The sequence below is a fragment of the Ambystoma mexicanum genome, chromosome 11 (assembly GCF_040938575.1).
Source record: "Ambystoma mexicanum isolate Mex_15411 chromosome 11, UKY_AmexF1_1, whole genome shotgun sequence".
NCBI lineage: Eukaryota > Metazoa > Chordata > Amphibia > Caudata > Ambystomatidae > Ambystoma > Ambystoma mexicanum.
Window position 1 is genome coordinate 824,235,094 of NC_090934.1, and position 26,433 is coordinate 824,261,526.

Below are 26,433 nucleotides of genomic sequence, written 5' to 3' on the forward strand. Positions count from 1 at the left end.
TGCAGGGCACACTCTTGATGCCCTGATCTCCTCTGACCTTCCCCTCTCTGTCCCTCTCTCCACTCCTCTCTCCTGGAGTGATCACTTTCTCCTCTCCTCCCACCTCACCCTCCCTACCCCACAGGCAAAGCCACCCCCATCACTGCCACCTTCCTTCTCGGTCATCCGACCCATGAAGCGCGTGTCAGTTGAGGCTTTTGCTGCCACCTTCTTGCCCCCTCCTCCCCCTTCGGCTGACTCCCACCCTGACACAGCCCTCTCCACTCTCCACTCCGCTATATCTGATACTCTTGATATCCTTGCCCCTGTCATGAGAATCCGCCTGAAGCCCAAAGCCAAATGTAACTCCTGGTATGACTCGGATCTCGTCACCCTTAAGCGCAAGTGCAGGGTGGCAGAGAGGAAATGGCGTGCTTCATGTTCATCCTCTGACAAACTGGCCTGTCGCCTGCTCCAAAGGCAATACCGGCTCTCCGTTCTCACCAAGAAGAGAGCCCTTATCCAAGCCCGCATCTCTGCGGCATCTAACAATTCGGCCGAACTCTTTAAAATCTGCAAGGAGCTGGCCAACCCTGCTGCAGTCTCTACCTCTCCTGTCCCCTCCCAGGCCCTCTGCACGGCACTGGCCTCTCACTTCATTTCAAAAACTCAGGACATCCTGTCCTCACTCTCCTCCTATAACCTCCCCCCCTCTATTCCCTGCCCTTCCTCTGGCTCTTCTGCAGCCACCCCTCCTCTCTCCTTCTCTTCCTTTCCCCTTTTTTCTGCTGACGAGGTTTCAAGACAAGTCCGATCTATGAAAGTCTCATCAAAACAGGTCCACCCCTGTTCCTCCAAAACTATCAAGGACCACATTGACTCCTTGGCTCCTGCCCTTGCTGACTTCTGCAGTCACTCCTTCGCCTCTGGAGTCTTCCCATCCCCTCTCAAGCACTCCCTTGTGCACCCCCTTCTTAAGAAACCCTCTTCCGACCCTTCCTGCCCAGCTAACTATCGCCCAATCTCTATCACTCCCTTCCTGGGCAAGCTCCTGGAGAAACTGGCCATCTCCCAGCTTAATCTCCATGCTGAATGTGTTGGTAGTCTTCATGACCATCAGTCTGGCTTCAGAGCTGCCAGAAGCACGGAAACTGCTCTCCTGAACATCCGTGAGGACCTGCTCTCGAACCTTGACTCTAACATTCCATGTGTTCTCATTTTGCTTGATCTCTCTTCTGCCTTTGATACTGTCAACCATACCATCCTGCTCAACCGTCTCCGTGATAACCTCGGTATCACTGGTCAGGCTCTGACGTGGCTGACCTCTTTCCTCTCAAATCGACCCTCCCAGGTCCAACTGGGGTCTTTCCTCTCTGACATCTTCTTCTCTACCTGTGGTGTCCCCCAGGGATCTAACCTCTCTCCCTGGCTGTTCAACCAGTATCTGGCACTTCTTGCCCACCACATCGCCGCTCTCTGCCCCTACTTTCAGTGCTATGCGGATGATACCCAACTCATTTTCAGGCTACCCTCGGCCTCCTCTTCTCCTTCCCTCATCTCTGACTGTCTTTCTGCTATCCAGGAATGGTGTGCCGCCAACGACCTCTGCCTTAATGCCAGTAAGACTGAGATTCTACTCATCGGCACTCCCACTCCCTCCTTCCCTGCTGCTCTCTGGCCGGCCTCTCTGGGCCCTCTTCCTACTCCTACCTGCAAGGCAAAAAACCTTGGGGTCATCTTCGACTCCACACTCTCCCTCTCTCCTCACATATCCGACGTATCTAAGAAGTCACACTACCAGCTACACCTCCTCAGAGGTATCCTTCCTTTCCTCTCCTTCCCCCAGAAGCTCACTGTCTCTAGAGCCCTGGTTCTCTCTAAGCTGGACTACTGTAACAGCCTCTATCTTAATCTGCCCGCCTCTACTCTCCGCCCTTTGCAACTCATCCAGAACAGGACTGCAAGGCTTGTCCTTGGCCTCAAGCCCAGGGACCGTATCTCTCCAGGACTGAAATCACTACACTGGCTCCCAGTGACTGCGATGATCAAGTTCAAAACCCGCTGCATTGTCCACAAGGCCGTCTGGGGCCTTGGGCCAAAATACCTTCAACTCTCTCTTCCTAAATATCTTCCTTCTCGAGCTCTTCGCTCATCCGCCTCCAACTCCCTCAGGGTCAGCCGCTTCTCCAAACAACGAGTTGGGGGCAGATCTCTTTCCACTGCAGGGGCCTCCCTCTGGAACAGCCTTCCTACCTCCCTGAAACTTGAGGAGAACCACCTCCGGTTCCGGAAGCACCTCAAAACCTTCCTCTTTGCCTCCGCTTTCTCTCCCCCTCTCCCCTGCTAATACTACTGAAACTGCACTGAATCTGCAACTGGGCCATTCACCGTTCTCGGCCCAGCCACTCTCCCCTGCACTGCCTCCACGGCAACCCCTGCACTACGGGACTGTGTCTGTATCCATACAGCCCCCCTTCCCAGCACTTGTCTGCACTTACCTCGCACTTGCCACCAGCTGGCCCTTGTTATTTATCCTGTATGCTGTATGCTTATAACCCTGTACTGCACTTTCCCCTCTCCCTTCCCCCATGCACTTTTCCCTTCCCCTCTACCCTTGCACTTGCGCGATCTGAATGACACCTGGCCTAGTAAGATCGTTGTCTGTCTCCCCTTGTCCCCCCCCTGCCTCGTCGCGCCTTGAAACACTGTGTATAGGCGCGTTACAAATGCCTTATCATATCATAGGCATAACTTGCTATGAGGAGAAAGCCACAGTTGCGCACTTGTGTTAAAAGGGGACAGTAGGCTGAACCCAGAGAACACGGGAGAAATGACTCAGGTTTACTGAGTGGAACACTCTGTGTCTTTGTGCCAAAAACAGCAGCGTCTTTTCGGTTAACAGCCGAACGCGCTAACCAATTGCGCCACAGAGACTCACTGGCATGTGTGTTCTGCCTTTGGCCTGATTGCATTGATATTTTTTTCTGATTGGCAGAAAACCTGAACTTTTTTCTGAAAAAGGCATGCCTCTCTTAGCACTGCAGTGCATTAGACTGCTCCCTTGCTTCCCTGAGTCCCCAAATACACAACCACCTTGGGCACAATAGAAGACACATTCCAGCAGATTTAGCAAGAGTGCACCAAGGATTCTATATGTAGGTACCTTGCTGAGAAGCAAGACCTGCAGTTGCATTCTTCTGTTAAAAGAGGGCAGCAGAGTGCACCAAGAGAACTTAGGGGAAGTAGCTTATGTTAACTACTTGCCATGCTCTTTATAGATCCCTCTGTTTGACTGGGTGAATTCTAATTTCTGGGGTAGAGTAAGCAATTTTTGGATCTAGATGCTGTGCGCAACAGGAATGCTATATACTGCACTGTACTGCTACTGAAAAGTTACCAATTTTACAGGATGTTCAGGTAAGCTTTGTTTCAGAAAACAACTTGCTAGAGGCACTAAGACAGATTACTGGGACAAAGGAAGAGGGTTTGGGGATTAGCACTATGAAAGGTACAGTCACGCCCGAGACAACTCTGAGTGTCACCTCAAATTCTAAGAAATGCAAACTAGGGACCTACGCTTTTTATTGCCAGTGGATCTTTGTGTTTCAGACAAATGTGCACGCCTCCCAGAGCCCCTTGCAATGCACTTAGGGAAATGGGGGAAGGTGCTGTGAAGCCCTCTCGCTGACAATGTCTCTCTTGTCTATAATGTATCTATGAGAGAGAGAGAAATAGGCAATGCGAGAGTGAAAAAGTAAAATGGAAATTTGTCTACTGAGACCAGTATAAGGGGAAATCCTCACAATCCAGGACCGACAGTTGATTGGGAGGGCGCTTACAGGTTTCCGACACCAGACCGGTACCTGAACTCACAAACCCAAACTGCAAAGTGATGGGCATTGCCACTAGACTGCCGACCCCCTTTCGGGGCCCCAGCATATATCCTTTAGTCACACCTAGAGTTCCCAGGACAGTGCAGCATTCAGCGATTACACGAAAATATTGACAGCGCTAGGAGGCCATGCAAATGGCAGAGGTATGCTTTACAAAGCCCACGTAGCGTGCACAAAACAGCACATCAGTCAGGCCCACTTGAAGAGATGGTAAAGAGGAAATACGTCTGCTGCATCCAGTAAAACATAGAGATTGGCCTGCTTTAAAGGTTGACCATGTCCTTCATGGGTGTCTGTCAATATGATACTTCCCTGCTGCAAAGCTTACATTCGAAACGCCAGAACAACTAGGCCCAGAGCACAAAGATGCAGTCAGGTTGAAATAACGAGATACTGAAGAGCAATTTTGTATTTCAGAGTGGGAAAAGGAAGTATGACCCCGACGTGATTTGAACACACAACCTTCTGATCTGGAGTCAGACGCGCTACCATTGCGCCACGAGGTCCTTGTGGCAGTCTACCTGGTGTGTCTGATGACAGAATAAAGGTAGGAGACGTACATGCACCTGCAGAGCCTCATTGCTTCTTTAGGTAGACTGGCTAGGACAGCTTCCTTCTGTGCATCAGTACACGCTGCAGCCAAACCCCTCCCGTGAAGTCTTGATGTTTATGAATTGAATGGCAAGTTTTGAAAAACTAAAGCAAGCGAGAAGAATTGCTTGCAGTTTATTGGATTTTTTGGACGTCAGCAGACGAGACCTGCGAGAGGTAAACAGAAGTTCATAGTTGGTCATGCTGAATTTTTGAGACAAAATGCATCGTCCCTGGGTGGGCTTGAACCACCAACCTTTCGGTTAACAACCGATTGCGCCACAGAGACTCAGGCAGTGCTTGCTCTGGGGCCTGATTGGTGTGCTGTTTGCTTATGCTTCCCAGGCAACCTGAAAATATTTCTAAAATAGCTCTATTTCCCACAGCAAATCAGGGTATCAAGCACTTCCCTACCTCCCATAATCCACAAACACAGGGGATTTAGTAGAGGACAGAGCCCATCAACAGTGCACCAAATGTCCTCTGTGTAGGCATAACTTGCTATGAGGAGAAAGCCACAGTTGCGCACTTGTGTTAAAAGGGGACAGTAGGCTGAACCCAGAGAACACGGGAGAAATGACTCAGGTTTACTGAGTGGAACACTCTGTGTCTTTGTGCCAAAAACAGCAGCGTCTTTTCGGTTAACAGCCGAACGCGCTAACCAATTGCGCCACAGAGACTCACTGGCATGTGTGTTCTGCCTTTGGCCTGATTGCATTGCTATTTTTTTCTGATTGGCAGAAAACCTGAACTTTTTTCTGAAAAAGGCATGCCTCTCTTAGCACTGCAGTGCATTAGACTGCTCCCTTGGTTCCCTGAGTCCCCAAATACACAACCACCCTGGGCACAATAGAAGACACATTCCAGCAGATTTAGCAAGAGTGCACCAAGGATTCTATATGTAGGTACCTTGCTGAGAAGCAAGACCTGCAGTTGCATTCTTCTGTTAAAAGAGGGCAGCAGAGTGCACCAAGAGAACTTGGGGGAAGTAGCTTATGTTAACTACTTGCCATGCTCTTTATAGATCCCTCTGTTTGACTGGGTGAATTCTAATTTCTGGGGTAGAGTAAGCAATTTTTGGATCTAGATGCTGTGCGCAACAGGAATGCTATATACTGCACTGTACTGCTACTGAAAAGTTACCAATTTTACAGGATGTTCAGGTAAGCTTTGTTTCAGAAAACAACTTGCTACAGGTCCTAGGACAGATTACTGGGACAAAGGAAGAGGGTTTGGGGATTAGCACATCTCCTATGAAAGGTACAGTCACGCCCGTGACAACTCTGAGTGTCACCTCAAATTCTAAGAAATGCAAACTAGGGACCTACGCTTTTTATTGCCAGTGGATCTTTGTGTTTCAGACAAATGTGCACGCCTCCCAGAGCCCCTTGCAATGCACTTAGGGAAATGGGGGAAGGTGCTGTGAAGCCCTCTCGCTGACAATGTCTCTCTTGTCTATAATGTATCTATGAGAGAGAGAGAAATAGGCAATGCGAGAGTGAAAAAGTAAAATGGAAATGTGTCTACTGAGACCAGTATAAGGGGAAATCCTCACAATCCAGGACCGACAGTTGATTGGGAGGGCGCTTACAGGTTTCCGACACCAGACCGGTACCTGAACTCACAAACCCAAACTGCAAAGTGATGGGCATTGCCAGTAGACTGCCGACCCCCTTTCGGGGCCCCAGCATATATCCTTTAGTCACACCTACAGTTCCCAGGACAGTGCAGCATTCAGCGATTACACGAAAATATTGACAGCGCTAGGAGGCCATGCAAATGGCAGAGGTATGCTTTACAAAGCCCACGTAGCGTGCACAAAACAGCACATCAGTCAGGCCCACTTGAAGAGATGGTAAAGAGGAAATACTTCTGCTGCATCCAGTAAAACATAGAGATTGGCCTGCTTTAAAGGTTGACCATGTCCTTCATGGGTGTCTGTCAATATGATACTTCCCTGCTGCAAAGCTTACATTCGAAACGCCAGAACAACTAGGCCCAGAGCACAAAGATGCAGTCAGGTTGAAATAACGAGATACTGAAGAGCAATTTTGTATTTCAGAGTGGGAAAGGCAAATATGAGCCCGACGTGATTTGAACACACAACCTTCTGATCTGGAGTCAGATGCTACCATTGCGCCACGAGGTCCTTGTGGCAATCCACCTGGTGTGTCTGATGACAGAGTAAAGGTAGGAGACGTACATGCACCTGCAGAGCCTCATTGCTTCTTTAAGTAGACTGGCTAGGATAGCTTCCTTCTGTGCATCAGTACACGCTGCAGCCAAACCCTTCCCATGAAGTCTTGATGTTTATGAATTGAATGGCAAGTTTTGAAAAACTAAAGCAAGCGAGAAGAATTGCTTGCAGTTTATTGGATTTTTTGGACGTCAGCAGACGAGACCTGCGAGAGGTAAACAGAAGTTCATAGTTGGTCATGCTGAATTTTTGAGCCAAAACGCATCGTCCCTGGGTGGGCTTGAACCACCAACCTTTCTGTTAACAGCCGAACGCGCTAACCGATTGCGCCACAGAGACTCATGCAGTGCTTACTCTGGGGCCTGATTGGTGTGCTGTTTGCTTATGCTCCCCAGGCAACCTGAAAATATTTCTAAAATAGCTCTATTTCCCACAGCAAATCAGGGTATCAAGCACTTCCCTACCTCCCGTAATCCACAAACACAGGGGATTTAGTAGAGGACAGAGCCCATCAACAGTGCACCAAATGCCCTCTGTGTAGGCATAACTTGCTATGAGGAGAAAGCCACAGTTGCGCACTTGTCTTAAAAGGGGACAGTAGGCTGAACCCAGAGAACACGGGAGAAATGACTCAGGTTTACTGAGTGGAACACTCTGTGTCTTTGTGCCCAAAACAGCAGCGTCTTTTCGGTTAACAGCCGAACGCGCTAACCAATTGCGCCACAGAGACTCACTGGCATGTGTGTTCTGCCTTTGGCCTGATTGCATTGCTATTTTTTTCTGATTGGCAGAAAACCTGAACTTTTTTCTGAAAAAGGCATGCCTCTCTTAGCACTGCAGTGCATTAGACTGCTCCCTTGCTTCCCTGAGTCCCCAAATACACAACCACCTTGGGCACAATAGAAGACACATTCCAGCAGATTTAGCAAGAGTGCACCAAGGATTCTATATGTAGGTACCTTGCTGAGAAGCAAGACCTGCAGTTGCATTCTTCTGTTAAAAGAGGGCAGCAGAGTTCACCAAGAGAACTTGGGGGAAGTAGCTTATGTTAACTACTTGCCATGCTCTTTATAGATCCCTCTGTTTGACTGGGTGAATTCTAATTTCTGGGGTAGAGTAAGCAATTTTTGGATCTAGATGCTGTGCGCAACAGGAATGCTATATACTGCACTGTACTGCTACTGAAAAGTTACCAATTTTACAGGATGTTCAGGTAAGCTTTGTTTCAGAAAACAACTTGCTAGAGGCACTAAGACAGATTACTGGGAAAAAGGAAGAGGGTTTGGGGATTAGCACATCTCCTATGAAAGGTACAGTCACGCCCGAGACAACTCTGAGTGTCACCTCAAATTCTAAGAAATGCAAACTAGGGACCTACGCTTTTTATTGCCAGTGGATCTTTGTGTTTCAGACAAATGTGCACGCCTCCCAGAGCCCCTTGCAATGCACTTAGGGAAATGGGGGAAGGTGCTGTGAAGCCCTCTCGCTGACAATGTCTCTCTTGTCTATAATGTATCTATGAGAGAGAGAGAAATAGGCAATGCGAGAGTGAAAAAGTAAAATGGAAATGTGTCTACTGAGACCAGTATAAGGGGAAATCCTCACAATCCAGGACCGACAGTTGATTGGGAGGGCGCTTACAGGTTTCCGACACCAGACCGGTACCTGAACTCACAAACCCAAACTGCAAAGTGATGCCCATTGCCACTAGACTGCCGACCCCCTTTCGGGGCCCCAGCATATATCGTTTGGTCACACCTAGAGTTCCCAGGATAGTGCAGCATTCAGCGATTACACGAAAATATTGACAGCGCTAGGAGGCCATGCAAATGGCAGAGGTATGCTTTACAAAGCCCACGTAGCATGCACAAAACAGCACATCAGTCAGGCCCACTTGAAGAGATGGTAAAGAGGAAATACTTCTGCTGCATCCAGTAAAACATAGAGATTGGCCTGCTTTAAAGGTTGACCATGTCCTTCATGGGTGTCTGTCAATATGATACTTCCCTGCTGCAAAGCTTACATTCGAAACGCCAGAACAACTAGGCCCAGAGCATAAAGATGCAGTCAGGTTGAAATAACGAGATACTGAAGAGCAATTTTGTATTTCAGAGTGGGAAAAGGAAGTATGACCCCGACGTGATTTGAACACACAACCTTCTGATCTGGAGTCAGACGCTACCATTGCGCCACGAGGTCCTTGTGGCAATCCACCTGGTGTGTCTGATGACAGAATAAAGGTAGGAGACGTGCATGAACCTGCAGAGCCTCATTGCTTCTTTAAGTAGACTGGCTAGGATAGCTTCCTTCTGTGCATCAGTACACGCTGCAGCCAAACCCTTCCCATGAAGTCTTGATGTTTATGAATTGAATGGCAAGTTTTGAAAAACTAAAGCAAGAGAGAAGAATTGCTTGCAGTTTATTGGATTTTTTGGACGTCAGCAGACGAGACCTGCGAGAGGTAAACAGAAGTTCATAGTTGGTCATGCTGAATTTTTGAGACAAAATGCATCGTCCCTGGGTGGGCTTGAACCACCAACCTTTCGGTTAACAACCGATTGCGCCACAGAGACTCAGGCAGTGCTTGCTCTGGGGCCTGATTGGTGTGCTGTTTGCTTATGCTTCCCAGGCAACCTGAAAATATTTCTAAAATAGCTCTATTTCCCACAGCAAATCAGGGTATCAAGCACTTCCCTACCTCCCGTAATCCACAAACACAGGGGATTTAGTAGAGGACAGAGCCCATCAACAGTGCACCAAATGTCCTCTGTGTAGGCATAACTTGCTATGAGGAGAAAGCCACAGTTGCGCACTTGTGTTAAAAGGGGACAGTAGGCTGAACCCAGAGAACACGGGAGAAATGACTCAGGTTTACTGAGTGGAACACTCTGTGTCTTTGTGCCAAAAACAGCAGCGTCTTTTCGGTTAACAGCCGAACGCGCTAACCAATTGCGCCACAGAGACTCACTGGCATGTGTGTTCTGCCTTTGGCCTGATTGCATTGCTATTTTTTTCTGATTGGCAGAAAACCTGAACTTTTTTCTGAAAAAGGCATGCCTCTCTTAGCACTGCAGTGCATTAGACTGCTCCCTTGCTTCCCTGAGTCCCCAAATACACAACCACCCTGGGCACAATAGAAGACACATTCCAGCAGATTTAGCAAGAGTGCACCAAGGATTCTATATGTAGGTACCTTGCTGAGAAGCAAGACCTGCAGTTGCATTCTTCTGTTAAAAGAGGGCAGCAGAGTGCACCAAGAGAACTTGGGGGAAGTAGCTTATGTTAACTACTTGCCATGCTCTTTATAGATCCCTCTGTTTGACTGGGTGAATTCTAATTTCTGGGGTAGAGTAAGCAATTTTTGGATCTAGATGCTGTGCGCAACAGGAATGCTATATACTGCACTGTACTGCTACTGAAAAGTTACCAATTTTACAGGATGTTCAGGTAAGCTTTGTTTCAGAAAACAACTTGCTACAGGTCCTAGGACAGATTACTGGGACAAAGGAAGAGGGTTTGGGGATTAGCACATCTCCTATGAAAGGTACAGTCACGCCCGAGACAACTCTGAGTGTCACCTCAAATTCTAAGAAATGCAAACTAGGGACCTACGCTTTTTATTGCCAGTGGATCTTTGTGTTTCAGACAAATGTGCACGCCTCCCAGAGCCCCTTGCAATGCACTTAGGGAAATGGGGGAAGGTGCTGTGAAGCCCTCTCGCTGACAATGTCTCTCTTGTCTATAATGTATCTATGAGAGAGAGAGAAATAGGCAATGCGAGAGTGAAAAAGTAAAATGGAAATGTGTCTACTGAGACCAGTATAAGGGGAAATCCTCACAATCCAGGACCGACAGTTGATTGGGAGGGCGCTTACAGGTTTCCGACACCAGACCGGTAGCTGAACTCACAAACCCAAACTGCAAAGTGATGGGCATTGCCAGTAGACTGCCGACCCCCTTTCGGGGCCCCAGCATATATCCTTTAGTCACACCTACAGTTCCCAGGACAGTGCAGCATTCAGCGATTACACGAAAATATTGACAGCGCTAGGAGGCCATGCAAATGGCAGAGGTATGCTTTACAGAGCCCACGTAGCGTGCACAAAACAGCACATCAGTCAGGCCCACTTGAAGAGATGGTAAAGAGGAAATACTTCTGCTGCATCCAGTAAAACATAGAGATTGGCCTGCTTTAAAGGTTGACCATGTCCTTCATGGGTGTCTGTCAATATGATACTTCCCTGCTGCAAAGCTTACATTCGAAACGCCAGAACAACTAGGCCCAGAGCACAAAGATGCAGTCAGGTTGAAATAACGAGATACTGAAGAGCAATTTTGTATTTCAGAGTGGGAAAGGCAAATATGAGCCCGACGTGATTTGAACACACAACCTTCTGATCTGGAGTCAGATGCTACCATTGCGCCACGAGGTCCTTGTGGCAATCCACCTGGTGTGTCTGATGACAGAGTAAAGGTAGGAGACGTACATGCACCTGCAGAGCCTCATTGCTTCTTTAAGTAGACTGGCTAGGATAGCTTCCTTCTGTGCATCAGTACACGCTGCAGCCAAACCCTTCCCATGAAGTCTTGATGTTTATGAATTGAATGGCAAGTTTTGAAAAACTAAAGCAAGCGAGAAGAATTGCTTGCAGTTTATTGGATTTTTTGGACGTCAGCAGACGAGACCTGCGAGAGGTAAACAGAAGTTCATAGTTGGTCATGCTGAATTTTTGAGCCAAAACGCATCGTCCCTGGGTGGGCTTGAACCACCAACCTTTCTGTTAACAGCCGAACGCGCTAACCGATTGCTCCACAGAGACTCATGCAGTGCTTACTCTGGGGCCTGATTGGTGTGCTGTTTGCTTATGCTCCCCAGGCAACCTGAAAATATTTCTAAAATAGCTCTATTTCCCACAGCAAATCAGGGTATCAAGCACTTCCCTACCTCCCGTAATCCACAAACACAGGGGATTTAGTAGAGGACAGAGCCCATCAACAGTGCACCAAATGCCCTCTGTGTAGGCATAACTTGCTATGAGGAGAAAGCCACAGTTGCGCACTTGTCTTAAAAGGGGACAGTAGGCTGAACCCAGAGAACACGGGAGAAATGACTCAGGTTTACTGAGTGGAACACTCTGTGTCTTTGTGCCCAAAACAGCAGCGTCTTTTCGGTTAACAGCCGAACGCGCTAACCAATTGCGCCACAGAGACTCACTGGCATGTGTGTTCTGCCTTTGGCCTGATTGCATTGCTATTTTTTTCTGATTGGCAGAAAACCTGAACTTTTTTCTGAAAAAGGCATGCCTCTCTTAGCACTGCAGTGCATTAGACTGCTCCCTTGCTTCCCTGAGTCCCCAAATACACAACCACCTTGGGCACAATAGAAGACACATTCCAGCAGATTTAGCAAGAGTGCACCAAGGATTCTATATGTAGGTACCTTGCTGAGAAGCAAGACCTGCAGTTGCATTCTTCTGTTAAAAGAGGGCAGCAGAGTTCACCAAGAGAACTTGGGGGAAGTAGCTTATGTTAACTACTTGCCATGCTCTTTATAGATCCCTCTGTTTGACTGGGTGAATTCTAATTTCTGGGGTAGAGTAAGCAATTTTTGGATCTAGATGCTGTGCGCAACAGGAATGCTATATACTGCACTGTACTGCTACTGAAAAGTTACCAATTTTACAGGATGTTCAGGTAAGCTTTGTTTCAGAAAACAACTTGCTAGAGGCACTAAGACAGATTACTGGGAAAAAGGAAGAGGGTTTGGGGATTAGCACATCTCCTATGAAAGGTACAGTCACGCCCGAGACAACTCTGAGTGTCACCTCAAATTCTAAGAAATGCAAACTAGGGACCTACGCTTTTTATTGCCAGTGGATCTTTGTGTTTCAGACAAATGTGCACGCCTCCCAGAGCCCCTTGCAATGCACTTAGGGAAATGGGGGAAGGTGCTGTGAAGCCCTCTCGCTGACAATGTCTCTCTTGTCTATAATGTATCTATGAGAGAGAGAGAAATAGGCAATGCGAGAGTGAAAAAGTAAAATGGAAATGTGTCTACTGAGACCAGTATAAGGGGAAATCCTCACAATCCAGGACCGACAGTTGATTGGGAGGGCGCTTACAGGTTTCCGACACCAGACCGGTACCTGAACTCACAAACCCAAACTGCAAAGTGATGCCCATTGCCACTAGACTGCCGACCCCCTTTCGGGGCCCCAGCATATATCGTTTGGTCACACCTAGAGTTCCCAGGACAGTGCAGCATTCAGCGATTACACGAAAATATTGACAGCGCTAGGAGGCCATGCAAATGGCAGAGGTATGCTTTACAAAGCCCTCGTAGCATGCACAAAACAGCACATCAGTCAGGCCCACTTGAAGAGATGGTAAAGAGGAAATACTTCTGCTGCATCCAGTAAAACATAGAGATTGGCCTGCTTTAAAGGTTGACCATGTCCTTCATGGGTGTCTGTCAATATGATACTTCCCTGCTGCAAAGCTTACATTCGAAACGCCAGAACAACTAGGCCCAGAGCATAAAGATGCAGTCAGGTTGAAATAACGAGATACTGAAGAGCAATTTTGTATTTCAGAGTGGGAAAAGGAAGTATGACCCCGACGTGATTTGAACACACAACCTTCTGATCTGGAGTCAGACGCTACCATTGCGCCACGAGGTCCTTGTGGCAATCCACCTGGTGTGTCTGATGACAGAATAAAGGTAGGAGACGTGCATGAACCTGCAGAGCCTCATTGCTTCTTTAAGTAGACTGGCTAGGATAGCTTCCTTCTGTGCATCAGTACACGCTGCAGCCAAACCCTTCCCATGAAGTCTTGATGTTTATGAATTGAATGGCAAGTTTTGAAAAACTAAAGCAAGCGAGAAGAATTGCTTGCAGTTTATTGGATTTTTTGGACGTCAGCAGACGAGACCTGCGAGAGGTAAACAGAAGTCCATAGTTGGTCACGCTGAATTTTTGAGCCAAAATGCACCGTCCCTGGGTGGGCTTCGGTTAACAGCCGGACGCGCTAACCGATTGCGCCACAGAGACTCATGCAGTGCTTACACTGGGGCCTGATTGGTGTGCTGTTTGCTTATGCTTCCCAGGCAACCTGAAAATATTTCTAAAATAGCTCTATTTCCCACAGCAAATCAGGGTATCAAGCACTTCCCTACCTCCCCTAATCCACAAACACAGGGGATTTAGTAGAGGACAGAGCCCATCAACAGTGCACCAAATGTCCTCTGTGTAGGCATAACTTGCTATGAGGAGAAAGCCACAGTTGCGCACTTGTGTTAAAAGGGGACAGTAGGCTGAACCCAGAGAACACGGGAGAAATGACTCAGGTTTACTGAGTGGAACACTCTGTGTCTTTGTGCCAAAAACAGCAGCGTCTTTTCGGTTAACAGCCGAACGCGCTAACCAATTGTGCCACAGAGACTCACTGGCATGTGTGTTCTGCCTTTGGCCTGATTGCATTGCTATTTTTTTCTGATTGGCAGAAAACCTGAACTTTTTTCTGAAAAAGGCATGCCTCTCTTAGCACTGCAGTGCATTAGACTGCTCCCTTGCTTCCCTGAGTCCCCAAATACAAAACCACCTTGGGCACAATAGAAGACACATTCCAGCAGATTTAGCAAGAGTGCACCAAGGATTCTATATGTAGGTACCTTGCTGAGAAGCAAGACCTGCAGTTGCATTCTTCTGTTAAAAGAGGGCAGCAGAGTGCACCAAGAGAACTTGGGGGAAGTAGCTTATGTTAACTACTTGCCATGCTCTTTATAGATCCCTCTGTTTGACTGGGTGAATTCTAATTTCTGGGGTAGAGTAAGCAATTTTTGGATCTAGATGCTGTGCGCAACAGGAATGCTATATACTGCACTGTACTGCTACTGAAAAGTTACCAATTTTACAGGATGTTCAGGTCAGCTTTGTTTCAGAAAACAACTTGCTAGAGGCACTAAGACAGATTACTGGGACAAAGGAAGAGGGTTTGGGGATTAGCACATCTCCTATGAAAGGTACAGTCACGCCCGAGACAACTCTGAGTGTCACCTCAAATTCTAAGAAATGCAAACTAGGGACCTACGCTTTTTATTGCCAGTGGATCTTTGTGTTTCAGACAAATGTGCACGCCTCCCAGAGCCCCTTGCAATGCACTTAGGGAAAGGGGGGAAGGTGCTGTGAAGCCCTCTCGCTGACAATGTCTCTCTTGTCTATAATGTAACTATGAGAGAGAGAGAAATAGGCAATGCGAGAGTGAAAAAGTAAAATGGAAATGTGTCTACTGAGACCAGTATAAGGGGAAATCCTCACAATCCAGGACCGACAGTTGATTGGGAGGGCGCTTACAGGTTTCCGACACCAGACCGGTACCTGAACTCACAAACCCAAACTGCAAAGTGATGCCCATTGCCACTAGACTGCCGACCCCCTTTCGGGGCCCCAACATATATCCTTTAGTCACACCTAGAGTTCCCAGGACAGTGCAGCATTCAGCGATTACACGAAAATATTGACAGCGCTAGGAGGCCATGCAAATGGCAGAGGTATGCTTTACAAAGCCCACGTAGCGTGCACAAAACAGCACATCAGTCAGGCCCACTTGAAGAGATGGTAAAGAGGAAATACTTCTGCTGCATCCAGTAAAACATAGAGATTGGCCTGCTTTAAAGGTTGATCATGTCCTTCATGGGTGTCTGCAAATATGATACTTCCCTGCTGCAAAGTTTACATTCGAAACGCCAGAACAACTAGGCCCAGAGCACAAAGATGCAGTCAGGTTGAAAAAACGAATTACTGAAGAGCAATTTTATATTTCAGAGTGGGAAAAGCAAATATGCCCCCGACGTGATTTGAACACGAAACCTTCTGATCTGGAGTCAGACGCGCTACCATTGCGCCACGAGGTCCTTGTGGAAATCCACCTGGTGTGTCTGATGACAGAATAAAGGTAGGAGACGTGCATGGACCTGCAGAGCCTCATTGCTTCTTTAAGTAGACTGGCTAGGATAGCTTCCTTCTGTGCATCAGTACACGCTGCAGCCAAACCCTTCCCATGAAGTCTTGATGTTTATGAATTGAATGGCAAATTTTGAAAAACTAAAGCAAGCCAGAAGAATTGCTTGCAGTTTATTGGATTTTTTGGACGTCAGCAGACGAGACCTGCGAGAGGTAAACAGAAGTCCATAGTTGGTCACGCTGAATTTTTGAGCCAAAATGCACCGTCCCTGGGTGGGCTTGAACCACCAACCTTTCGGTTAACAGCCGAACGCGCTAACCGATTGCGCCACAGAGACTCATGCAGTTCTTACACAGGGGCCTGATTGGTGTGCTGTTTGCTTATGCTTCCCAGGCAACCTGAAAATATTTCTAAAATAGCTCTATTTCCCACAGCAAATCAGGGTATCAAGCACTTCCCTACCTCCCCTAATCCACAAACACAGGGGATTTAGTAGAGGACAGAGCCCATCAACAGTGCACCAAATGTCCTCTGTGTAGGCATAACTTGCTATGAGGAGAAAGCCACAGTTGCGCACTTGTGTTAAAAGGGGACAGTAGGCTGAACCCAGAGAACACGGGAGAAATGACTCAGGTTTACTGAGTGGAACACTCTGTGTCTTTGTGCCAAAAACAGCAGCGTCTTTTCGGTTAACAGCCGAACGCGCTAACCAATTGTGCCACAGAGACTCACTGGCATGTGTGTTCTGCCTTTGGCCTGATTGCATTGCTATTTTTTTCTGATTGGCAGAAAACCTGAACTTTTTTCTGAAAAAGGCATGCCTCTCTTAGCACTGCAGTGCATTAGACTGCTCCCTTGCTTCCCTGAGTCCCCAAATACACAACCACCTTGGGCACAATAGAAGACACATTCCAGCAGATTTAGCAAGAGTGCACCAAGGATTCTATATGTAGGTACCTTGCTGAGAAGCAAGACCTGCAGTTGCATTCTTCTGTTAAAAGAGGGCAGCAGAGTGCACCAAGAGAACTTGGGGGAAGTAGCTTATGTTAACTACTTGCCATGCTCTTTATAGATCCCTCTGTTTGACTGGGTGAATTCTAATTTCTGGGGTAGAGTAAGCAATTTTTGGATCTAGATGCTGTGCGCAACAGGAATGCTATATACTGCACTGTACTGCTACTGAAAAGTTACCAATTTTACAGGATGTTCAGGTCAGCTTTGTTTCAGAAAACAACTTGCTAGAGGCACTAAGACAGATTACTGGGACAAAGGAAGAGGGTTTGGGGATTAGCACATCTCCTATGAAAGGTACAGTCACGCCCGAGACAACTCTGAGTGTCACCTCAAATTCTAAGAAATGCAAACTAGGGACCTACGCTTTTTATTGCCAGTGGATCTTTGTGTTTCAGACAAATGTGCACGCCTCCCAGAGCCCCTTGCAATGCACTTAGGGAAAGGGGGGAAGGTGCTGTGAAGCCCTCTCGCTGACAATGTCTCTCTTGTCTATAATGTAACTATGAGAGAGAGAGAAATAGGCAATGCGAGAGTGAAAAAGTAAAATGGAAATGTGTCTACTGAGACCAGTATAAGGGGAAATCCTCACAATCCAGGACCGACAGTTGATTGGGAGGGCGCTTACAGGTTTCTGACACCAGACCGGTACCTGAACTCACAAACCCAAACTGCAAAGTGATGGGCATTGCCACTAGACTGCCGACCCCCTTTCGGTGCCCCAGCATATATCGTTTGGTCACACCTAGAGTTCCCAGGACAGTGCAGCATTCAGCGATTACACGAAAATATTGACAGCGCTAGGAGGCCATGCAAATGGCAGAGGTATGCTTTACAAAGCCCACGTAGCGTGCACAAAACAGCACATCAGTCAGGCCCACTTGAAGAGATGGTAAAGAGGAAATACTTCTGCTGCATCCAGTAAAACATAGAGATTGGCCTGCTTTAAAGGTTGACCATGTCCTTCATGGGTGTCTGTCAATATGATACTTCCCTGCTGCAAAGCTTACATTCGAAACGCCAGAACAACTAGGCCCAGAGCATAAAGATGCAGTCAGGTTGAAATAACGAGATACTGAAGAGCAATTTTGTATTTCAGAGTGGGAAAAGGAAGTATGACCCCGACGTGATTTGAACACACAACCTTCTGATCTGGAGTCAGACGCTACCATTGCGCCACGAGGTCCTTGTGGCAATCCACCTGGTGTGTCTGATGACAGAATAAAGGTAGGAGACGTGCATGAACCTGCAGAGCCTCATTGCTTCTTTAAGTAGACTGGCTAGGATAGCTTCCTTCTGTGCATCAGTACACGCTGCAGCCAAACCCTTCCCATGAAGTCTTGATGTTTATGAATTGAATGGCAAGTTTTGAAAAACTAAAGCAAGCGAGAAGAATTGCTTGCAGTTTATTGGATTTTTTGGACGTCAGCAGACGAGACCTGCGAGAGGTAAACAGAAGTCCATAGTTGGTCATGCTGAATTTTTGAGCCAAAATGCACCGTCCCTGGGTGGGCTTGAACCACCAACCTTTTGGTTAACAGCCGAACGCGCTAACCGATTGCGCCACAGAGACTCATGCAGTTCTTACACAGGGGCCTGATTGGTGTGCTGTTTGCTTATGCTTCCCAGGCAACCTGAAAATATTTCTAAAATAGCTCTATTTCCCACAGCAAATCAGGGTATCAAGCACTTCCCTACCTCCCCTAATCCACAAACACAGGGGATTTAGTAGAGGACAGAGCCCATCAACAGTGCACCAAATGTCCTCTGTGTAGGCATAACTTGCTATGAGGAGAAAGCCACAGTTGCGCACTTGTGTTAAAAGGGGACAGTAGGCTGAACCCAGAGAACACGGGAGAAATGACTCAGGTTTACTGAGTGGAACACTCTGTGTCTTTGTGCCAAAAACAGCAGCGTCTTTTCGGTTAACAGCCGAACGCGCTAACCAATTGCGCCACAGAGACTCACTGGCATGTGTGTTCTGCCTTTGGCCTGATTGCATTGCTATTTTGTTCTGATTGGCAGAAAACCTGAACTTTTTTCTGAAAAAGGCATGCCTCTCTTAGCACTGCAGTGCATTAGACTGCTCCCTTGCTTCCCTGAGTCCCCAAATACACAACCACCTTGGGCACAATAGAAGACACATTCCAGCAGATTTAGCAAGAGTGCACCAAGGATTCTATATGTAGGTACCTTGCTGAGAAGCAAGACCTGCAGTTGCATTCTTCTGTTAAAAGAGGGCAGCAGAGTGCACCAAGAGAACTTGGGGGAAGTAGCTTATGTTAACTACTTGCCATGCTCTTTATAGATCCCTCTGTTTGACTGGGTGAATTCTAATTTCTGGGGTAGAGTAAGCAATTTTTGGATCTAGATGCTGTGCGCAACAGGAATGCTATATACTGCACTGTACTGCTACTGAAAAGTTACCAATTTTACAGGATGTTCAGGTAAGCTTTGTTTCAGAAAACAACTTGCTAGAGGCACTAAGACAGATTACTGGGACAAAGGAAGAGGGTTTGGGGATTAGCACATCTCCTATGAAAGGTACAGTCACGCCCGAGACAACTCTGAGTGTCACTTCAAATTTTAAGAAATGCAAACTAGGGACCTACGCTTTTTATTGCCAGTGGATCTTTGTGTTTCAGACAAATGTGCACGCCTCCCAGAGCCCCTTGCAATGCACTTAGGGAAATGGGGGAAGGTGCTGTGCAACCCTCTCGCTGACAATGTCTCTCTTGTCTATAATGTAACTATGAGAGAGAGAGAAATAGGCAATGCGAGAGTGAAAAAGTAAAATGGAAATGTGTCTACTGAGACCAGTATAAGGGGAAATCCTCACAATCCAGGACCGACAGTTGATTGGGAGGGCGCTTACAGTTTTCTGACACCAGACCGGTACCTGAACTCACAAACCCAAACTGCAAAGTGATGGGCATTGCCACTAGACTGCCGACCCCCTTTCGGGGCCCCAGCATATATCCTTTAGTCACACCTAGATTTCCCAGGACAGTGCAGCATTCAGCGATTACACGAAAATATTGACAGCGCTAGGAGGCCATGCAAATGGCAGAGGTATGCTTTACAAAGCCCACGTAGTGTGCACAAAACAGCACATCAGTCAGGCCCACTTGAAGAGATGGTAAAGAGGAAATACTTCTGCTGCATCCAGTAAAACATAGAGATTGGCCTGCTTTAAAGGTTGACCATGTCCTTCATGGGTGTCTGTCAATATGATACTTCCCTGCTGCAAAGTTTACATTCGAAACGCCAGAACCACTAGGCCCAGAGCACAAAGATGCAGTCAGGTTGAAATAACGAGATACTGAAGAGCAATTTTATATTTCAGAGTGGGGAAAGCAAATATGACCCCGACGTGATTTGAACACGCAACCTTCTGATCTGGAGTCAGACGCGCTACCATTGCGCCACGAGGTCCTTGTGGCAGTCCACCTGGTGTGTCTGATGACAGAATAAAGGTAGGAGACGTACATGCACCTGCAGAGCCTCATTGCTTCTTTAAGTAGACTGGCTAGGATAGCTTCCTTCTGTGCATCAGTACACGCTGCAGCCAAACCCTTCCCATGAAGTCTTGATGTTTATGAATTGAATGGCAAGTTTTGAAAAACTAAAGCAAGCTAGAAGAATTGCTTACAGTTTATTGGATTTTTTGGACGTCAGCAGACGAGACCTGCGAGAGGTAAACAGAAGTTCATAGTTGGTCATGCTGAATTTTTGAGACAAAATGCATCGTCCCTGGGTGGGCTTGAACCACCAACCTTACGATTAAGAGCCGAACGCGCTAACCGATTGCGCCACAGAGACTCATGCAGTGCTTACACTGGGGCCTGATTCGTGTGCTGTTTGCTTATGCTTCCCAGGCAACCTGAAAATATTTCTAAAATAGCTCTATTTCCCACAGCAAATCAGGGTATCAAGCACTTCCCTACCTCCCGTAATCCACAAACACAGGGGATTTAGTAGAGGACAGAGCCCATCAACAGTGCACCAAATGTCCTCTGTGTAGGCATAACTTGCTATGAGGAGAAAGCCACAGTTGCGCACTTGTGTTAAAAGGGGACAGTAGGCTGAACCCAGAGAACACGGGAGAAATGACTCAGGTTTACTGAGTGGAACACTCTGTGTCTTTGTGCCAAAAACAGCAGCGTCTTTTCGGTTAACAGCCGAACGCGCTAACCAATTGTGCCACAGAGACTCACTGGCATGTGTGTTCTGCCTTTGGCCTGATTGCATTGCTATTTTTTTCTGATTGGCAGAAAACCTGAACTTTTTTCTGAAAAAGGCATGCCTCTCTTAGCACTGCAGTGCATTAGACTGCTCCCTTGCTTCCCTGAGTCGCCAAATACACAACCACCTTGGGCACAATAGAAGACACATTCCAGCAGATTTAGCAAGAGTGCACCAAGGTTTCTATATGTAGGTACCTTTCTGAGAAGCAAGACCTGCAGTTGCATTCTTCTGTTAAAAGATGGCAGCAGAGTGCACCAAGAGAACTTGGGGGAAGTAGCTTATGTTAACTACTTGCCATGCTCTTTATAGATCCCTCTGTTTGACTGGGTGAATTCTAATTTCTGGGGTAGAGTAAGCAATTTTTGGATCTAGATGCTGTGCGCAACAGGAATGCTATATACTGCACTGTACTGCTACTGAAAAGTTACCAATTTTACAGGATGTTCAGGTAAGCTTTGTTTCAGAAAACAACTTGCTAGAGGCACTAAGACAGATTACTGGGACAAAGGAAGAGGGTTTGGGGATTAGCACATCTCCTATGAAAGGTACAGTCACGCCCGAGACAACTCTGAGTGTCACCTCAAATTCTAAGAAATGCAAACTAGGGACCTACGCTTTTTATTGCCAGTGGATCTTTGTGTTTCAGACAAATGTGCACGCCTCCCAGAGCCCCATGCAATGCACTTAGGGAAAGGGGGGAAGGTGCTGTGAAGCCCTCTCGCTGACAATGTCTCTCTTGTCTATAATGTAACTATGAGAGAGAGAGAAATAGGCAATGCGAAAGTGAAAAAGTAAAATGGAAATGTGTCTACTGAGACCAGTATAAGAGGAAATCCTCACAATCCAGGACCGACAGTTGATTGGGAGGGCGCTTACAGGTTTCCGACACCAGACCGGTACCTGAACTCACAAACCCAAACTGCAAAGTGAGGGGCATTGCCACTAGACTGCCGACCCCCTTTCGGGGCCCCAGCATATATCCTTTAGTCACACCTAGAGTTCCCAGGACAGTGCAGCATTCAGCGATTACACGAAAATATTGACAGCGCTAGGAGGCCATGCAAATGGCAGAGGTATGCTTTACAAAGCCCACGTAGCGTGCACAAAACAGCACATCAGTCAGGCCCACTTGAAGAGATGGTAAAGAGGAAATACTTCTGCTGCATCCAGTAAAACATAGAGATTGGCCTGCTTTAAAGGTTGACCATGTCCTTCATGGGTGTCTGTCAATATGATACTTCCCTGCTGCAAAGTTTCCATTCAAAACCCCAGAACAACTAGGCCCAGAGCACAAAGATGCAGTCAGGTTGAAATAACGAGATACTGAAGAGCAATCTTGTATTTCAGAGTGGGAAAAGGAAGTATGACCCCGACGTGATTTGAACACGCAACCTTCTGATCTGGAGTCAGACGCGCTACCATTGCGCCACGAGGTCCTTGTGGCATTGCTCCTGGTGTGTCTGATGACAGAATAAAGGTAGGAGACGTACATGCACCTGCAGAGCCTCATTGCTTCTTTAAGTAGACTGGCTAGGATAGCTTCCTTCTGTGCATCAGTACACGCTGCAGCCAAACCCTTCCCATGAAGTCTTGATGTTTATGAATTGAATGGCAAGTTTTGAAAAACTAAAGCAAGCGAGAAGAATTGCTTGCAGTTTATTGGATTTTTTGGACGTCAGCAGACGAGACCTGCGAGAGGTAAACAGAAGTCCATAGTTGGTTACGCTGAATTTTTGAGCCAAAATGCACCGTCCCTGGGTGGGCTTGAACCACCAACCTTAACAGCCGAACGCGCTAACCGATTGCGCCACAGAGACTCATGCAGTTCTTACACAGGGGCCTGATTGGTGTGCTGTTTGCTTATGCTTCCCAGGCAACCTGAAAATATTTCTAAAATAGCTCTTTTTCCCACAGCAAATCAGGGTATCAAGCACTTCCCTACCTCCCCTAATCCACAAACACAGGGGATTTAGTAGAGGACAGAGCCCATCAACAGTGCACCAAATGCCCTCTGTGTAGGCATAACTTGCTATGAGGATAAAGCCACAGTTGCGCACTTGTGTTAAAAGGGGACAGTAGGCTGAACCCAGAGAACACGGGAGAAATGACTCAGGTTTACTGAGTGGAACACTCTGTGTCTTTGTGCCAAAAACAGCAGCGTCTTTTCGGTTAACAGCCGAACGCGCTAACCAATTGCGCCACAGAGACTCACTGGCATGTGTGTTCTGCCTTTGGCCTGATTGCATTGCTATTTTTTTCTGATTGGCAGAAAACCTGAACTTGTTTCTGAAAAAGGCATGCCTCTCTTAGCACTGCAGTGCATTAGACTGCTCCCTTGCTTCCCTGAGTCCCCAAATACACAACCACCTTGGGCACAATAGAAGACACATTCCAGCAGATTTAGCAAGAGTGCACCAAGGTTTCTATATGTAGGTATCTTGCTGAGAAGCAAGACCTGCAGTTGCATTCTTCTGTTAAAAGAGGGCAGCAGAGTGCACCAAGAGAACTTGGGGGAAGTAGCTTATGTTAACTACTTGCCATGCTCTTTATAGATCCCTCTGTTTGACTGGGTGAATTCTAATTTCTGGGGTAGAGTAAGCAATTTTTGGATCTAGATGCTGTGCGCAACAGGAATGCTATATACTGCACTGTACTGCTACTGAAAAGTTACCAATTTTACAGGATGTTCAGGTAAGCTTTGTTTCAGAAAACAACTTGCTAGAGACACTAAGACAGATTACTGGGACAAAGGAAGAGGGTTTGGGGATTAGCACATCTCCTATGAAAGGTACAGTCACGCCCGAGACAACTCTGAGTGTCACCTCAAATTCTAAGAAATGCAAACTAGGGACCTACGCTTTTTATTGCCAGTGGATCTTTGTGTTTCAGACAAATGTGCACGCCTCCCAGAGCCCCTTGCAATGCACTTAGGGAAATGGGGGAAGGTGCTGTGAAGCCCTCTCGCTGACAATGTCTCTCTTGTCTATAATGTATCTATGAGAGAGAGAGAAATAGGCAATGCGAGAGTGAAAAAGTAAAATGGAAATGTGTCTACTGAGACCAGTATAAGGGGAAATCCTCACAATCCAGGACCGACAGTTGATTGGGAGGGCGCTTACAGGTTTCCGACACCAGACCGGTACCTGAACTCACAAACCCAAACTGCAAAGTGATGCCCATTGCCACTAGACTGCCGACCCCCTTTCGGGGCCCCAACATATATCCTTTAGTCACACCTAGAGTTCCCAGGACAGTGCAGCATTCAGCGATTACACGAAAATATTGACAGCGCTAGGAGGCCATGCAAATGGCAGAGGTATGCTTTACAAAGCCCACGTAGCGTGCACAAAACAGCACATCAGTCAGGCCCACTTGAAGAGATGGTAAAGAGGAAATACTTCTGCTGCATCCAGTAAAACATAGAGATTGGCCTGCTTTAAAGGTTGACCATGTCCTTCATGGGTGTCTGTCAATATGATACTTCCCTGCTGCAAAGCTTACATTCGAAACGCCAGAACAACTAGGCCCAGAGCACAAAGATGCAGTCAGGTTGAAATAACGAGATACTGAAGAGCAATTTTATATTTCAGAGTGGGAAAAGCAAATATGACCCCGACGTGATTTGAACACGCAACCTTCTGATCTGGAGTCAGACGCGCTACCATTGCGCCACGAGGTCCTTGTGGCAATCCACCTGGTGTGTCTGATGACAGAATAAAGGTAGGAGACGTGCATGGACCTGCAGAGCCTCATTGCTTCTTTAAGTAGACTGGCTAGGATAGCTTCCTTCTGTGCATCAGTACACGCTGCAGCCAAACCCTTCCCATGAAGTCTTGATGTTTATGAATTGATTGGCAAGTTTTGAAAAACTAAAGCAAGCGAGAAGAATTGCTTGCAGTTTATTGGATTTTTTGGACGTCAGTAGACGAGACCTGCGAGAGGTAAACAGAAGTTCATAGTTGGTCATGCTGAATTTTTGAGACAAAATGCATCGTCCCTGGGTGGGCTTGAACCACCAACCTTTTCGGTTAACAGCCGAACGCGCTAACCGATTGCGCCACAGGGACTCATGCATTGCTAACACTGGGGCCTGATTGGTGTGCTGTTTGCTTATGCTCCCCAGGCAACCTGAAAATATTTCTAAAATAGCTCTATTTCCCACAGCAAATCAGGGTATCAAGCACTTCCCTACCTCCCCTAATCCACAAACACAGGGGATTTAGTAGAGGACAGAGCCCATCAACAGTGCACCAAATGTCCTCTGTGTAGGCATAACTTGCTATGAGGAGAAAGCCACAGTTGCGCACTTGTGTTAAAAGGGGACAGTAGGCTGAACCCAGAGAACACGGGAGAAATGACTCAGGTTTACTGAGTGGAACACTCTGTGTCTTTGTGCCAAAAACAGCAGCGTCTTTTCGGTTAACAGCCGAACGCGCTAACCAATTGTGCCACAGAGACTCACTGGCATGTGTGTTCTGCCTTTGGCCTGATTGCATTGCTATTTTTTTCTGATTGGCAGAAAACCTGAACTTTTTTCTGAAAAAGGCATGCCTCTCTTAGCACTGCAGTGCATTAGACTGCTCCCTTGCTTCCCTGAGTCCCCAAATACACAACCACCTTGGGCACAATAGAAGACACATTCCAGCAGATTTAGCAAGAGTGCACCAAGTTTTCTATATGTAGGTACCTTGCTGAGAAGCAAGACCTGCAGTTGCATTCTTCTGTTAAAAGAGGGCAGCAGAGTGCACCAAGAGAACTTGGGGGAAGTAGCTTATGTTAACTACTTGCCATGCTCTTTATAGATCCCTCTGTTTGACTGGGTGAATTCTAATTTCTGGGGTAGAGTAAGCAATTTTTGGATCTAGATGCTGTGCGCAACAGGAATGCTATATACTGCACTGTACTGCTACTGAAAAGTTACCAATTTTACAGGATGTTCAGGTAAGCTTTGTTTCAGAAAACAACTTGCTAGAGGCCCTAGGACAGATTACTGGGACAAAGGAAGAGGGTTTGGGGATTAGCACATCTCATATGAAAGGTACAGTCACGCCCGAGACAACTCTGAGTGCCTCCTCAAATTCTAAGAAATGCGAACTGGGGTCCTACGCCTTTTATTGCCAGTGGATCTTTGTGTTTCAGACAAATGTGCACGCCTCCCAGAGCCCCATGCAATGCACTTAGGGAAATGGGGGAAGGTGATGTGCAACCCTCTCGCTGACAATGTCTCTCTTGTCTATAATGTATCTATGAGAGAGAGAGAAATAGGCAATGCGAGAGTGAAAAAGTAAAATGGAAATGTGTCTACTGAGACCAGTATAAGGGGAAATCCTCACAATCCAGGACCGACAGTTGATTGGGAGGGCGCTTACAGTTTTCTGACACCAGACCGGTACCTGAACTCACAAACCCAAACTGCAAAGTGATGGGCATTGCCACTAGACTGCCGACCCTCTTTCGGGCCTCAGCATATATCCTTTAGTCACACCTAGAGTTCCCAGGACAGTGCAGCATTCAGCGATTACACGAAAATATTGACAGCGCTAGGAGGCC

At 47.1% G+C, this 26,433-nt stretch overlaps 9 non-coding genes across 9 annotated transcripts; all 9 read right to left on the reverse strand.

Moving 5' to 3' along the window:
- Window positions 1–4,306: 4,306 nt before the first annotated feature.
- Window positions 4,307–4,378, reverse strand: TRNAW-CCA (transfer RNA tryptophan (anticodon CCA)). The gene has a single exon. It is a non-coding gene; the product is annotated as a tRNA-Trp (tRNA).
- A 2,547-nt stretch (window positions 4,379–6,925) lies between these two features.
- On the reverse strand, window positions 6,926–6,999 carry TRNAN-GUU (transfer RNA asparagine (anticodon GUU)). The gene has a single exon. It is a non-coding gene; the product is annotated as a tRNA-Asn (tRNA).
- An 8,503-nt stretch (window positions 7,000–15,502) lies between these two features.
- Window positions 15,503–15,574, reverse strand: TRNAW-CCA (transfer RNA tryptophan (anticodon CCA)). Its single transcript has one exon. It is a non-coding gene; the product is annotated as a tRNA-Trp (tRNA).
- Window positions 15,575–15,887: 313 nt separating this feature from the next.
- TRNAN-GUU (transfer RNA asparagine (anticodon GUU)) lies at window positions 15,888–15,961 on the reverse strand. Its single transcript has one exon. It is a non-coding gene; the product is annotated as a tRNA-Asn (tRNA).
- A 2,173-nt stretch (window positions 15,962–18,134) lies between these two features.
- Window positions 18,135–18,208, reverse strand: TRNAN-GUU (transfer RNA asparagine (anticodon GUU)). Its single transcript has one exon. It is a non-coding gene; the product is annotated as a tRNA-Asn (tRNA).
- A 1,790-nt stretch (window positions 18,209–19,998) lies between these two features.
- On the reverse strand, window positions 19,999–20,070 carry TRNAW-CCA (transfer RNA tryptophan (anticodon CCA)). The gene has a single exon. It is a non-coding gene; the product is annotated as a tRNA-Trp (tRNA).
- A 2,177-nt stretch (window positions 20,071–22,247) lies between these two features.
- TRNAW-CCA (transfer RNA tryptophan (anticodon CCA)) lies at window positions 22,248–22,319 on the reverse strand. Its single transcript has one exon. It is a non-coding gene; the product is annotated as a tRNA-Trp (tRNA).
- A 2,171-nt stretch (window positions 22,320–24,490) lies between these two features.
- Window positions 24,491–24,562, reverse strand: TRNAW-CCA (transfer RNA tryptophan (anticodon CCA)). The gene has a single exon. It is a non-coding gene; the product is annotated as a tRNA-Trp (tRNA).
- Window positions 24,563–24,875: 313 nt separating this feature from the next.
- Window positions 24,876–24,950, reverse strand: TRNAN-GUU (transfer RNA asparagine (anticodon GUU)). Its single transcript has one exon. It is a non-coding gene; the product is annotated as a tRNA-Asn (tRNA).
- Window positions 24,951–26,433: the final 1,483 nt, after the last annotated feature.